Below are 11,574 nucleotides of genomic sequence, written 5' to 3' on the forward strand. Positions count from 1 at the left end.
AAGCATTTTGACAATCAACCCCGTACGACAACCAGCCCCGGTCTCCCCTATATACCGGAGTTACCCTACTTAATTTTGCCCTTGATAATTAATTAATTAACTATCCTATCATATATTAGTGAAATTGGATATTAGTGAAATAAAGCATTTCCATGTTAGAAAATTTTACAAATTATTAAAAAAATAAATCTCCTTTATTTTTAGTGACGCGTTATATTGCGCAAATTGTAATTTCGTCGGCAAATTTTTGCATAATTCCTAATGATTCAATTACACGCGTGAAATGTCGATACTCTGTAAATGTTTTATATGCAATAGAGAAGATAGTTACAGAGCCAGCCGATCAGAATGAGAGAATGTCAGTGAAGGAAAATTACTTTGCGTCGACGTGTTTGACGTGGCGACAGTGATAATGTTGACTGTGCCCGGCGTTATTTAGATCGATTAAATGATTCGTCCAATTTATACGATTTCGATGAAATGCTTGATTCACCACAAGAAACCGATGCGTGGGAAAATCCAAGTATAAATGCATTCCAGGAACATGTCTATACATTTATTCTTATATCCATTTCTGTCAACGTATTGTACTGTAATTTAATTTCGATTTAATTTATTCTTTATCTTTCCTAATTCTTAGAACTAAAGAAAGATAAAAAAAAGTTAAACTAAGATTAAAGTTAATCTACTGGTAAATGTTTTCATTTTTGAATAAATACAAAATACTTGGAGTTCTCTTATGAATAATAAGTTAAATATAATTCTTACAATGTATGCAATTAATTACTTTGCAATACTTTTAATTACAAATAACACACTTATCAAAAATATGATAAAACAAATATTTCAATCGCAATCTATAAAATATGTATCAAAATACATGATGTATATATATATATTTTTAAATAAAATATATTTAAATCAATTTATCTATTTATATTTAATTTATCAATTAAATATAAACAAATAAGTTTATCTAATAGCGAATACAGTTGGATGTAAATTAATAATACGCAGTGAGTATATCAAAACTGTTGTACACTGATTTAATGAGTATAAGAGTGAAATGCAAATATCTCGCATTATAAAATACATATTTTCCATAATAGTGTTTAATAAAATGTATTAAGAAATTTACGATTTAACCCGTTTTTATATTTATTTTAAATACATTTTTACATGATCAATTCGTGTTAAAAAACAACGACTATAATGTGCAACAGTACTAAATATATGCGTTCAATTGAATTCGTTATAATTTTACGTACAATTTAAATGACTTTATTACATATATTTTCAAGATACGCAATGATAACAAATAGAATCTCATATTTTCTATGGAAATATTTGGTCGATCGCGGCGAAACATCGTATTTACGTCAAGCAATTACGGTCGCCAAGTAGTGATGGCTATTTATGATCAGACAAACAAACGAAAGCCTGCAGCGCATTAAACGCGATATATCAAATATTCTTTCGTACGAAACTATGAAATAGTGTTAGTATTAGCGTTTTATTAATTTCTATTTTAGGCTCCGTAAAAACAAGAAGGGAAGACGAGGCGTAAAAGAACACGAAAGAAGGGAAGGAAAATATTTCATGCTATCGCGTGAACACGCGAGATATGAAAATCTCTATAGCGAGTAATCTGTTACGAGGATATATCTTAAAATGCAGTAGAGACTCGGTTGTTATATTGTAGCATTGTGTTGAACGAGCGGACGTTACGTGCCAGCGAAGTGGAAACCAAGTCCGTACATGTTGGATATCGTTACATTCGCGACGTTCTGCACTGACGCGACCCACAAAAGACGAAGTATACCGCGACGCGAAGTATAGCGCAAAACAGGGCCATGCGTTCGTGCGAGGGCAATCGATCGATTGCCCGCTTGCCTGCCCGCTTGACTTTCTTGACGGTTCGGCTCGGCATTGCGCTTCCAAGAATCCATCCCCTCCCGCGGCGGATTACCATCCCCGCGCCTTTAATTCTTTCACGCACGAAATCTGCATTTCGTCATTCCGTTTCTAATCACGAGACGGAACACGTTGTCGTAATCTCGCCAAGTAGAGAAAACACAATGAAGTTAATTAATTAAATGCAGATACAGAGTTAAAACAGAAAAATCATCAGGATAAAGAGAGAATGTTCTTAACGTTAAAGTTGAAAGCTAACCTAATTAGGATGTTTTCTTTTAATGAACACACAAGCGAAAAGATTAATTCTTTGCACTTTAAAAAAAGTTAAGAATAATTGTGCTCTACTTTTAATATAAATATTACTTCGAGATTGAAGAAAAATAATTAATTGTAAGTACCTATAATATTGATGTTATGCAGTTTGTGGGTTCCATTGGTGCTTCTTTTTTGTTGCTTTATCGTAAATAATATCGTGATGCAGAGGATTATAAGAAACGCGAGTTATAGCTGCGGATTCATGTTTATAAATGAATACCTGATTTATGATAATGACCGAGATAAATCTTCGGTTGCACTGACAAATGATGGCACTTTAAACTCTCTAAATGTTTGATACAATATAGACTTGTGCTGAGTGCAGAATAATAGCAGATAACGAGGAATTTCACGGTTTAGAAAACAGCCCGCATAGTACATTACTTTAGCACCTCGTAACCTATTTCTTTTTCTTCATCTTGTCTCTCTTACTCTCTTTCTACTTATCTCTATGTGTCTATTTTTCTCTTTGACCCACTAAAGCCGATTATTTCATACAAAAAGGGATTATGTTCTTATAACACGTGTTCAGAGTGTATTAAATTATATTAATATCCTAATATGTAGAGATTACATCTACGCTTTATCATCTGATTCCTATAATTAAAATTTTTATTAACCCCCCTCCCCCCCCTCCTTCTCAAGATAAAAAATGTCGGAATTAATCCAATTTATGCCCGTTTCTACAAATGTAGTTTAGTTTTAATCTTCATCTTTTTCTAGTTTCAAGAATTAGAAAAAGATGAAGCACAAGTTGAACTGAAATTATAGTTAATCTACATTGGTAAAAACGAGCATTAGTCCATAATCGGCGTTACGGATTCGTCAAATCGTTATATTTTTATACTGAAAATGCTCTCTAAATCTTTTGGAGTGAAAATTGAGCCAGACTTTTTACTTTTGAACAAGAATGACAGATTTTCACTTTTTTAAAGTAAGATTCACTCCAAAGGAATAAAATCTCATTCCTTTTTTCTGGAATGAGACGTCATTCCTCAGAGTGATCTTCGCTTTAAAAGAACGAAATCTTACTCCAAAAGAATGAACTCTCACTCCTCTAAAGAGCGAAAATCTGCAACTCTTATTCAAGATTGACTAAATTTTCAGTCTTTTGGAGTGAGATTTCACTCCAAAAGATTTAGAGAGTAAATTTAGCACAGAGATGTCACTTTGAAATTATATAATAATATCGCCTAAACATTCAAACTCATTCACTGACCGGCAGACGCAGAGGTGAAGATATATCTAACATCCTAATACGCATTGTATCCTTTATAAATAGTTGGTCGGGATAGAAAGATATGACACGAAGCACAACTGTTTCAAATTGGCCAGAAGTGACTTTAAGGGGAGACGGAGGATTATCGACGTACAGGGAACTGGTGCAACTCTATTTCCCGGGTGCGCTTGTACTCGTCTGAGTACACTTGTACTCGAGGACGACGCGGATGAAGGGAAGCGTAGCGCACCTGTTGCGTTCGTTCGCCCCGTAAAACCTGTCCCTCTTCTCTCCCAACCCCTTTCCTCCTCCTTTTCCTCCTCCTCCTGCTGCTGCTGCTGCACCCTTTTTTCTGCGCGCGCGCACTTTTAAAAGACCTGTCTACCCATCAGGAATTAAGCGAGTTTTAGTCCTGAACGAAAGGATAAATTTTCGTAAATCGCCTTCATTCTGCCATATTTAACAGAAAATAATGTTCCTGTTTAATTTCGATGTAGTAACACAATTACTGTTGACAAATCATCGAATTTTATATATCTGTTTCCTGAATTCTTAATTTATATGATAATACATAACTATTTTGAAAAAATTTGATATTCCAGGTGAGCCACTTTGACATCCCTATTACTTTATTAGATTTTCAGTTTTATAATAATGTGTAATTTGGAAGTAGGCGCTACTTTATTTTTGGGAATCTGCTAGTGATTTTATCTTGATGGATTGGTAAGTCATTTTGATTTCTCTGTATTTTTATTGCTGAGGAGGACTTTAAAGTGAATTCAATTTGGAATCAATTACGAAGACATTATCCTGCTTGTAATACAATAAAGGTTCTAAAATCTTTTAAAAACGAATCTGCACATTATGAACACGCTATATTCTCATTAACCTTTTAATTCTTGTTCATTATTTGTTTTTAAATTAGAGAGTTTATAATTGTTGTAAGTTTATTTTAATTTATGATAGATTTACGGATATACGAACTTGAAATACTTGAAACATTAATTATTACTTATGTACAGTATATGTTTTTCTGTGTGTACATACACTCGGTAATGTATAGAAACCAATCTTCCGTTCATATTTTTTTTTTTTTTTTTTTTTTTTTTTTAACAAAAATAATATCAGCTGATAAAATGTCAGCGGACAGTTTTATATAATCGCACAAGACGTTACATGCGGACTCCTCCGTCGAGCACTTCCTACGCCGCGTTCGATGCGTTAAAAGAGGAACGGTTAGTCAGGGCGCGTTATCCCGATAAGTACTCCCCTTTTTCTCTCGGAGCATGCCGCTCTTCAACGCGGAACTGAATCCTATTTTAATACGGATCGGTGATCGCGCGCGGGGTATATGACGCGACCCTTGACATTACGCCCTATCGATCGTTTATTTATGCCGAGGGATGATTTATCAAACTTTAAGGGATCTCGAGGAACTATCTCGCGGCCGGCGCGGCGTATCAATTATTCTGCCGTTTCGCCCCGTTTCGTACATTTATACGCGCGGAATGCGAAACGGCACGCGAGTATGCGCGGAATCGAGGAATCCGCCTGGCGTTTCGCCCCCGTGTACACGTGTGTGTGTGTGTGTGTGTGTGTGTGTGTGTGTGTGTGTGGGGGGGGGGGGGGGTTACGTCGATATCCGTGCCGTTGGGTCACACAAAGGAGCCGAGGGTTGACGCGCGCTCTCGCGCCTCTGTGTCGCCTTCAATGGACGATGACGTAAGTTACGTCTGCTCACGCATGATTACACGGCGAATCGAACCGCTATAAATTCAAGTATGCCGCGAGACAAAGACGCCATCATTGTGACACCCTTATTAAACGATTATGGCGTTTAAACCCAATTTAATTAAACTTTAGCTTACTTCGAGAAGAAAAATGGCATTTCGCAAAATATTCCAAATCTGTCGCAAACTTCGGTAATGAGGGGGGGGGGAGAGAGAGAGAGAGAGAGAGAGAGAGAGAAGAATTCTTAAATATATCTGAAAATAGATTTCATTTTCTTGTGCAGACAGGAGAATATTATTCGTCGTAACATTTTATCATCTTCGCACAAAACTAATTCCACGCTAATGAAATTAAAATTCTTAGAAAGATCCTCTTTTTAATACACTTTAAACATCAGATAATGAGATGCCCTTGGAGGGAAAAACCGCGTGGGTATCGGAACGCAAATCGCTTAACAGATGCTGATGTGCTCTTTTTCCCTACTTTGAGACGTCCGGCAGGAAACTAGCGATCGCGCGCGAGATAATAAAAAGAAACTCGCGTCACTCGCGCGTGAGCGACTTGGGAGCGAAAGTGATGGGCGGCTGTGGTCTGCTGTTGGAGAAAAATGTATATCGTTACAACACAAATGCGCGACTCGCACGTTTCCTCGCAGGAGAAAGTCCTCCGAGGCGTCGTCGTGCACGGCACGGTGGTGATCGATACCATCGCGCGGCTCTTAAGCGGATCGTGCAGCTCGTATTGACCGACAATTTTCGCGCGGAGGAAGGTCACCAGCTAGCAGACATGTCACAATCATTGCCGTAATCGCGACGCGATCGATTGTGCCAATCGAATTGACGTTAACTGACTTTGTTGTCCTTGTAACGTTACCGTACAGTAATATGTTCCGCGCGTCGTTAATTAAAATTTTCTATGTACAAATAAGTGAAGAAAGCAAAAATATTATTGGGCACAAAGACCTTTAATTAAGAAGCTTTGATCATATTCAATCAAAGCGGGGCTTGATGTCCAATAACACTGCACCCGTTCCAATTTTTAAAATTTCACAAAGGTCACGTGAATTTGTGTCGAGGACAAGGTCCTCTATAATTTCCCCAAGGGATTAGGCGAAGTTAAATCTTGTAAGAATGATGCATTGATTAAAGGTGTGAATTTTGAAAGGTATAAATAGCACAATTTTATAATATTTTTACGCGAGTCTTGTAATTTCCAGTTTAATTAAAAATTTTCAAGGTATCGTTAAGTAGCATTACACGTGGCATTTAGAAAATTTGTATGAATATTAATACATAAAAAGAACGATTTTGTTGATCTAAAAATTTAATTAAATATAAAAGGAAATAATTTGTTGAACTATTAAAATAATTATTCAAGAATATCAAAACTTTTCGCAGCATTGCTTATTATGCTTAAATTTTTTATCTAAGTAATGTGATGGTCAAAACTATTTCCTGATCTATATATCTATAGTTAATTTTTTTAATATTTCAGCAAACCTTCCCGTGCGTCATCGAGAAATTGAAATCTAAGATTATTCTTTTACATTTTTATATTTTTATATTTTCTGACTATTGTTAATTCATACGACTAATTTAGATTATATATAAAAATAGATTTCAATTTTGGTGGCACACAAAAAGAATTTTCTGAACTATATAAAAATTTCGTTAAATACAAATCCGAAAATAATTTTGTTGAATCACCAAAATAACTATGTAGAAAACTTAAGCATGTCGAACAATGCTGCGAAAAGTTTTGAAATTCTATAACAACCAGTTTGAGCGTCTTACATTGTTAAATTCATAATGTCAAATTATATCCGATTTGAATTATTTTTAATTATTTCCATAGATTTTTTTTTTTTACTACTGATCCTACTTAATATATATGTCATCATTTTAACTAAAACAATGAAACAATTTAAGAGAGAAAATATGTTAAATATGACTTAAATTTACATTATTATTTACTAAGAGTATATACGTTAATATAAGTGTCATTTATTTTGAAATTGATCACAGAAATGGATTGATTTACATTCAGATATTAAATACAATATTTCAGCAAAACCATTCTTTCCGTGTATAAACCATACATAAAAAGGTGCATCTATAAATAGAATGGATCATTTGTACTTGTTACTTTTACTGTCCGTAGTATATCCTGGCGTAGGACATAGGCAGGTATTCATAGTCGACTTTTATATTTAAGAATCCTTAATTTTCATCATGAAAAAAAATTATTTTGATGATGAAAATTAAGGTTTTGAAAAGAATTTAAAAAAAATAACTCTCTAAAATCTTTGGAGTGAAATCTAATTCTAAAGTCCTTAAACGGTCAATAATGCTGTCAATATTAACAGTACTGATAATATTACTGATCGTGTATGTGGTTAATATCGATGGATTGACGTAGAATACTGACGGTGATCTGGATTTTGATTCTCAAGCATCAATATCACTTTATTAGGATTCATGTCACGGTATATCGCAGTGTAATAAATGACGTAAAACTAAAATGAAATATATTGTTAATAATACTGATCGTGTAAGATTGTAAAAATATTAATACACACTGTCAGTATTACTTATTCAATATCACTGATTAGTATTATCGATCGTAGGGTCTTTTTAAAGAATAAAATCTTACTCTGAAAAATTGACAATTTAGTCATTTTTTTTCAACACTGGCTCAATTATCACTTTTTGTCACTTTTTAGAATTAAATTCCACTCCAAAGATTTTAAAAATGACATCAGCTGGTGAATACAGATGATTTAGCTGATGCACCAGTGAATTCGCACCAGTGTGATATTTGAGAGTTAAGACATTACTTAAGACAGTCTTGGATTAAAAACGGACTATGTGTGTGTGGGCGGTATTTATAATCTTCTTATTTTAAGACTATTCACTCAAAAAAGTGATCTTGCAGTTATAGCGAAAATTATCCAAGTACGAAAAATAGCTAAAATAGATAAATTTCTAGCAAATATACTGCGATATTGGATATGTATTGCATCTAATCATATAGATGACAGAGCTAGAATTTAAATTTGTGCTATAAATTCTATGCGTATAATACATAATTTTCTATCAGATACAAAAAATAGGTATAATTCTAGCTGGAGCAGCAAAATATTTTTTGCGTGTGGTAAGTAAGTAATGTTTTAAGATACTAATACAACTTTCTGATTGGTTCATAATATCTTAAGACCGTATTTACCATTGTCTAAAATATAAGAGAATCGACTATAAATATACCAGCCTATGAATATTAGGCATAGTCCTCGTGCCGATCACCGTCACCCACGAGCTCGTCGCGCGCGCGGGGCCGATGAGGCCGATCCCTGACCGCGGCAGCGTCGATCGATATATCGGGAATGGCAGGCACGACAGGGCCGCGCGCGTCTCGCGCTAAATGTATGCGCGGCAACATACGCGGGGTCCTGCTTGGCATCCACCTTGGCAATTCGATTGCCAGATCTATCGCCCCTCATAATCGCGAGACCTCGTTACCGATGTAAACGGCGACGTGCACCGCGAGTCGACGCAGCCGACGCAGCCGACGACGCGGCCCGTCGAGCAGCTACACGGAACGTCGCGCGTCGCGAGCGCCGCGTCGCACGCACCAATGGAAGTGGTCGAATCAACGACTGGTCAGACGTAGCGGCTGACACGTTTCACTTCGATCATCGCTGCATCGTGGCGAAACTCTCTTATAGTCAGACCCAGGAAAACTTTTCCCTATAACGCCAATATCTAACATATTTTTACCATCACGTTTAAACAAAGTAAATCTTTAGAATGAAAAAAAATTGCATTGCAAGTGTCACGTCATATTTTTTTTAGAACAATAATACAAATAGTAATATAGGCTCAAAACGAGTGAATCTTATAGAGTTTAAAAGTAAATTGCCATTTTTTTTTTAGAAATAATAATAATAGTAGCTTTATTAAATAGCACTTTCTTTCGCTCAAATGTAAATTTATCATTTTTCAACATTTTCTCAAAGGTTAAAGTACTAAGGCCAAAATGTCACGTTGATATAAGTAATGCTAAGCCAAAAAAAAATCGCTAATCTGGTTATTTAATTCACCGTCAGTGGAGCTCTGATTTAATGTCTGGAAATTCTATTCTTGATCACTTCTGTTCTCCAGTCAGAAACCACCAATAGAGTTTGCTATATTCTTACTGACATCGAATGCCAAACTCGTGGATTTGCACTATTTTAAATGTATCAGTTGTGCTTTTATGGATATATCACTACTCCCACGTTACGTGCCAGCTATTATCTTATTAATATGTATCATTATAATATACGCCCCCGTATGCTTCTACGACTTGCTTACGTGTGTTATATTTACGGTAGCTAAGCCCGTAGTCCTAAAGAATGTCAAACAGTTTATCGTATGCAACATCATATAGCCGACACTATATATTTGATTATCTTAGATTTTGAAGATTATCGGAACTCGTATAAATAACAAGTCATTACTTATGATGTAGAACAAGATAATCACCACAATAATCGAGTACAATGGAAATGTCACATATTAGATTTTTATAAAAATTACAATTTCTTCGCAGAATTCTGAAAATCGTTCGCCGGAAATTTGTCAAAGTTTGTGCGCAACCACGTAATTCAACGTAATTTGATATATACCACAGATTTCTTCACATCATTCATCTCAAGGCGAACAATCGCGCGATGTGACTTTGAATCCCATTAGTTCAAATTTATTATACAACCGTATTGTTTATTCGGGCCAATATGATTAAAAATATTCTAAAAAAATAAGATAATTTTCATAAAAAGGTCTTCCATTAATAGATGAAATTAGAAAATTTTAGAAAAACATTTTAAAATAAAATATTAGTAATAAAAAAAATGAGCTACGTTTTGACCAGCAGGATTAAAAAAAACAGCTAGTCTCCAAATGGCAAAATATTCACGTGAAAAAACAGAATAGGTCAAACTTTCTCACGGTATCTGCAACAAATTTCTTTAATTGTTTAGAGAAATGCAATAGTCTCTCAATTACGCTTAACACTCGAAACTTTGACAAAAGGAATGCGACAAGCCAAGTTTGAACAAGTCACTTTGACGATTCGTGGAACGAATTACGTGGAAGCGAACTGTTTAAACAGTTGTGCATCTTGGAATGAGATGAAAATTACAAAAGTGAATAAATTCTGAACTAGAATATTCATTACTAGAATATCATTGATCAACACCTAGTGAATTTGCTCACTTTATAACTTTCACCTGGTTTCAAGATACACACAATCGACCTCTAGCTCCGAAAGTCGAACGAGAGAGAGAGAGAGAGAGAGAGAGAGAGAGAGAGAGAGAGAGAGAGAGAGAGAGAGAACAGAGAAAGAGATATGTCGGGAAGATGCAGAAAGATATAAGAAAAGAACGAGGTGAGTTTCGGTTGTCACGGTCTTGTTGTTGCCTAGGTGGAGGCACACATGACGTACACTCGAGTTGACACTTACGGTTGAGGAGGTCGAACACTCTCCAGCGTAGATAGTCACCGCTGGGAACGTAAAAGAGAAGCGCAACGTAGCGATATGGAGAGAAGAGAGGCACTGCGACGTCGAGAGCGGAGAGAGAGGGAGGGCGCGGGGGCGGGGGCGGGTTCTGGGATACCTCCGCGGGCCTTGCTCGAGATGTAAGGGTAGCACAACCGAGCACCGTGAGACGACACACTTAAGATATACACTTTCACACCGACGATGCAGAAGAAGAACGACCGACGAGAGACATATGGCGTTAAAATTCCGCCTCGCGCGCGCGATGTCCCTCCACCTGCGTGCATATACGCGTGCCGCCGTGTATACACGCGTGTACGGCCCCTCTCCGTTCCCTTCGGTTACGCCACGAATTCCGTCTTTTTTATTCCTTTTTCTTGCTTCTTTTCCTTCAGCCTTCGAGCGACGATGGCGACCACGCACGACGGCTGGTACGAGGCGCTATCTCTTTAGTTTCGAATGATTAATATCCCTTCTCCGTATCTCTCGCTTCACTTTCGTTTCTATTCTCCCTCACTGATGTGACAGGACCTTTTCCTTCCCCTCGTGTTCTTCTTCTTCTTCTGCTTCTTCCTTCTCCTCCACCTCCTTCTCCTTCTCTATTCTTCACCGCAGCGGCAAGGACCCGCCCCGTGTCGCGCTACACGAACGTGTAGTGGATGAAGAGAGCGTAAAACTTGCTCTGCGACAACATTATCCGGCCGGTTATCGGTACCTCGGTTGCCTCGTCATTTCGTCTCGCGTCCGTTCTACTACGGTCTAAGCCGCCCGCGCGCCGCAACGAAAATTGATCGCGTTGCGCGCGACGGTCCCTTCCTCGGGGGAGACAGGCCCGTCGACGCGTTCGTGTCCGG

At 36.9% G+C, this 11,574-nt stretch overlaps 1 long non-coding RNA gene across 1 annotated transcript in view; it reads right to left on the reverse strand.

Annotated features, from left to right (window-relative positions):
• The window catches only part of LOC108761501 (uncharacterized), a 27,734-nt gene extending 16,166 nt beyond the window's left edge, over window positions 1–11,568 (reverse strand). Inside the window, exon 1 of the long non-coding RNA XR_001940124.1 lies at window positions 10,685–11,568. This is a non-coding gene — a long non-coding RNA (uncharacterized LOC108761501). The remainder of the gene's footprint in view (window positions 1–10,684) is intronic.
• Window positions 11,569–11,574: the final 6 nt, after the last annotated feature.

The sequence above is a fragment of the Trachymyrmex cornetzi genome, unplaced genomic scaffold (assembly GCF_001594075.2).
Source record: "Trachymyrmex cornetzi isolate Tcor2-1 unplaced genomic scaffold, Tcor1.1 scaffold1093, whole genome shotgun sequence".
NCBI classification, from domain to species: Eukaryota; Metazoa; Arthropoda; class Insecta; order Hymenoptera; family Formicidae; genus Trachymyrmex; species Trachymyrmex cornetzi.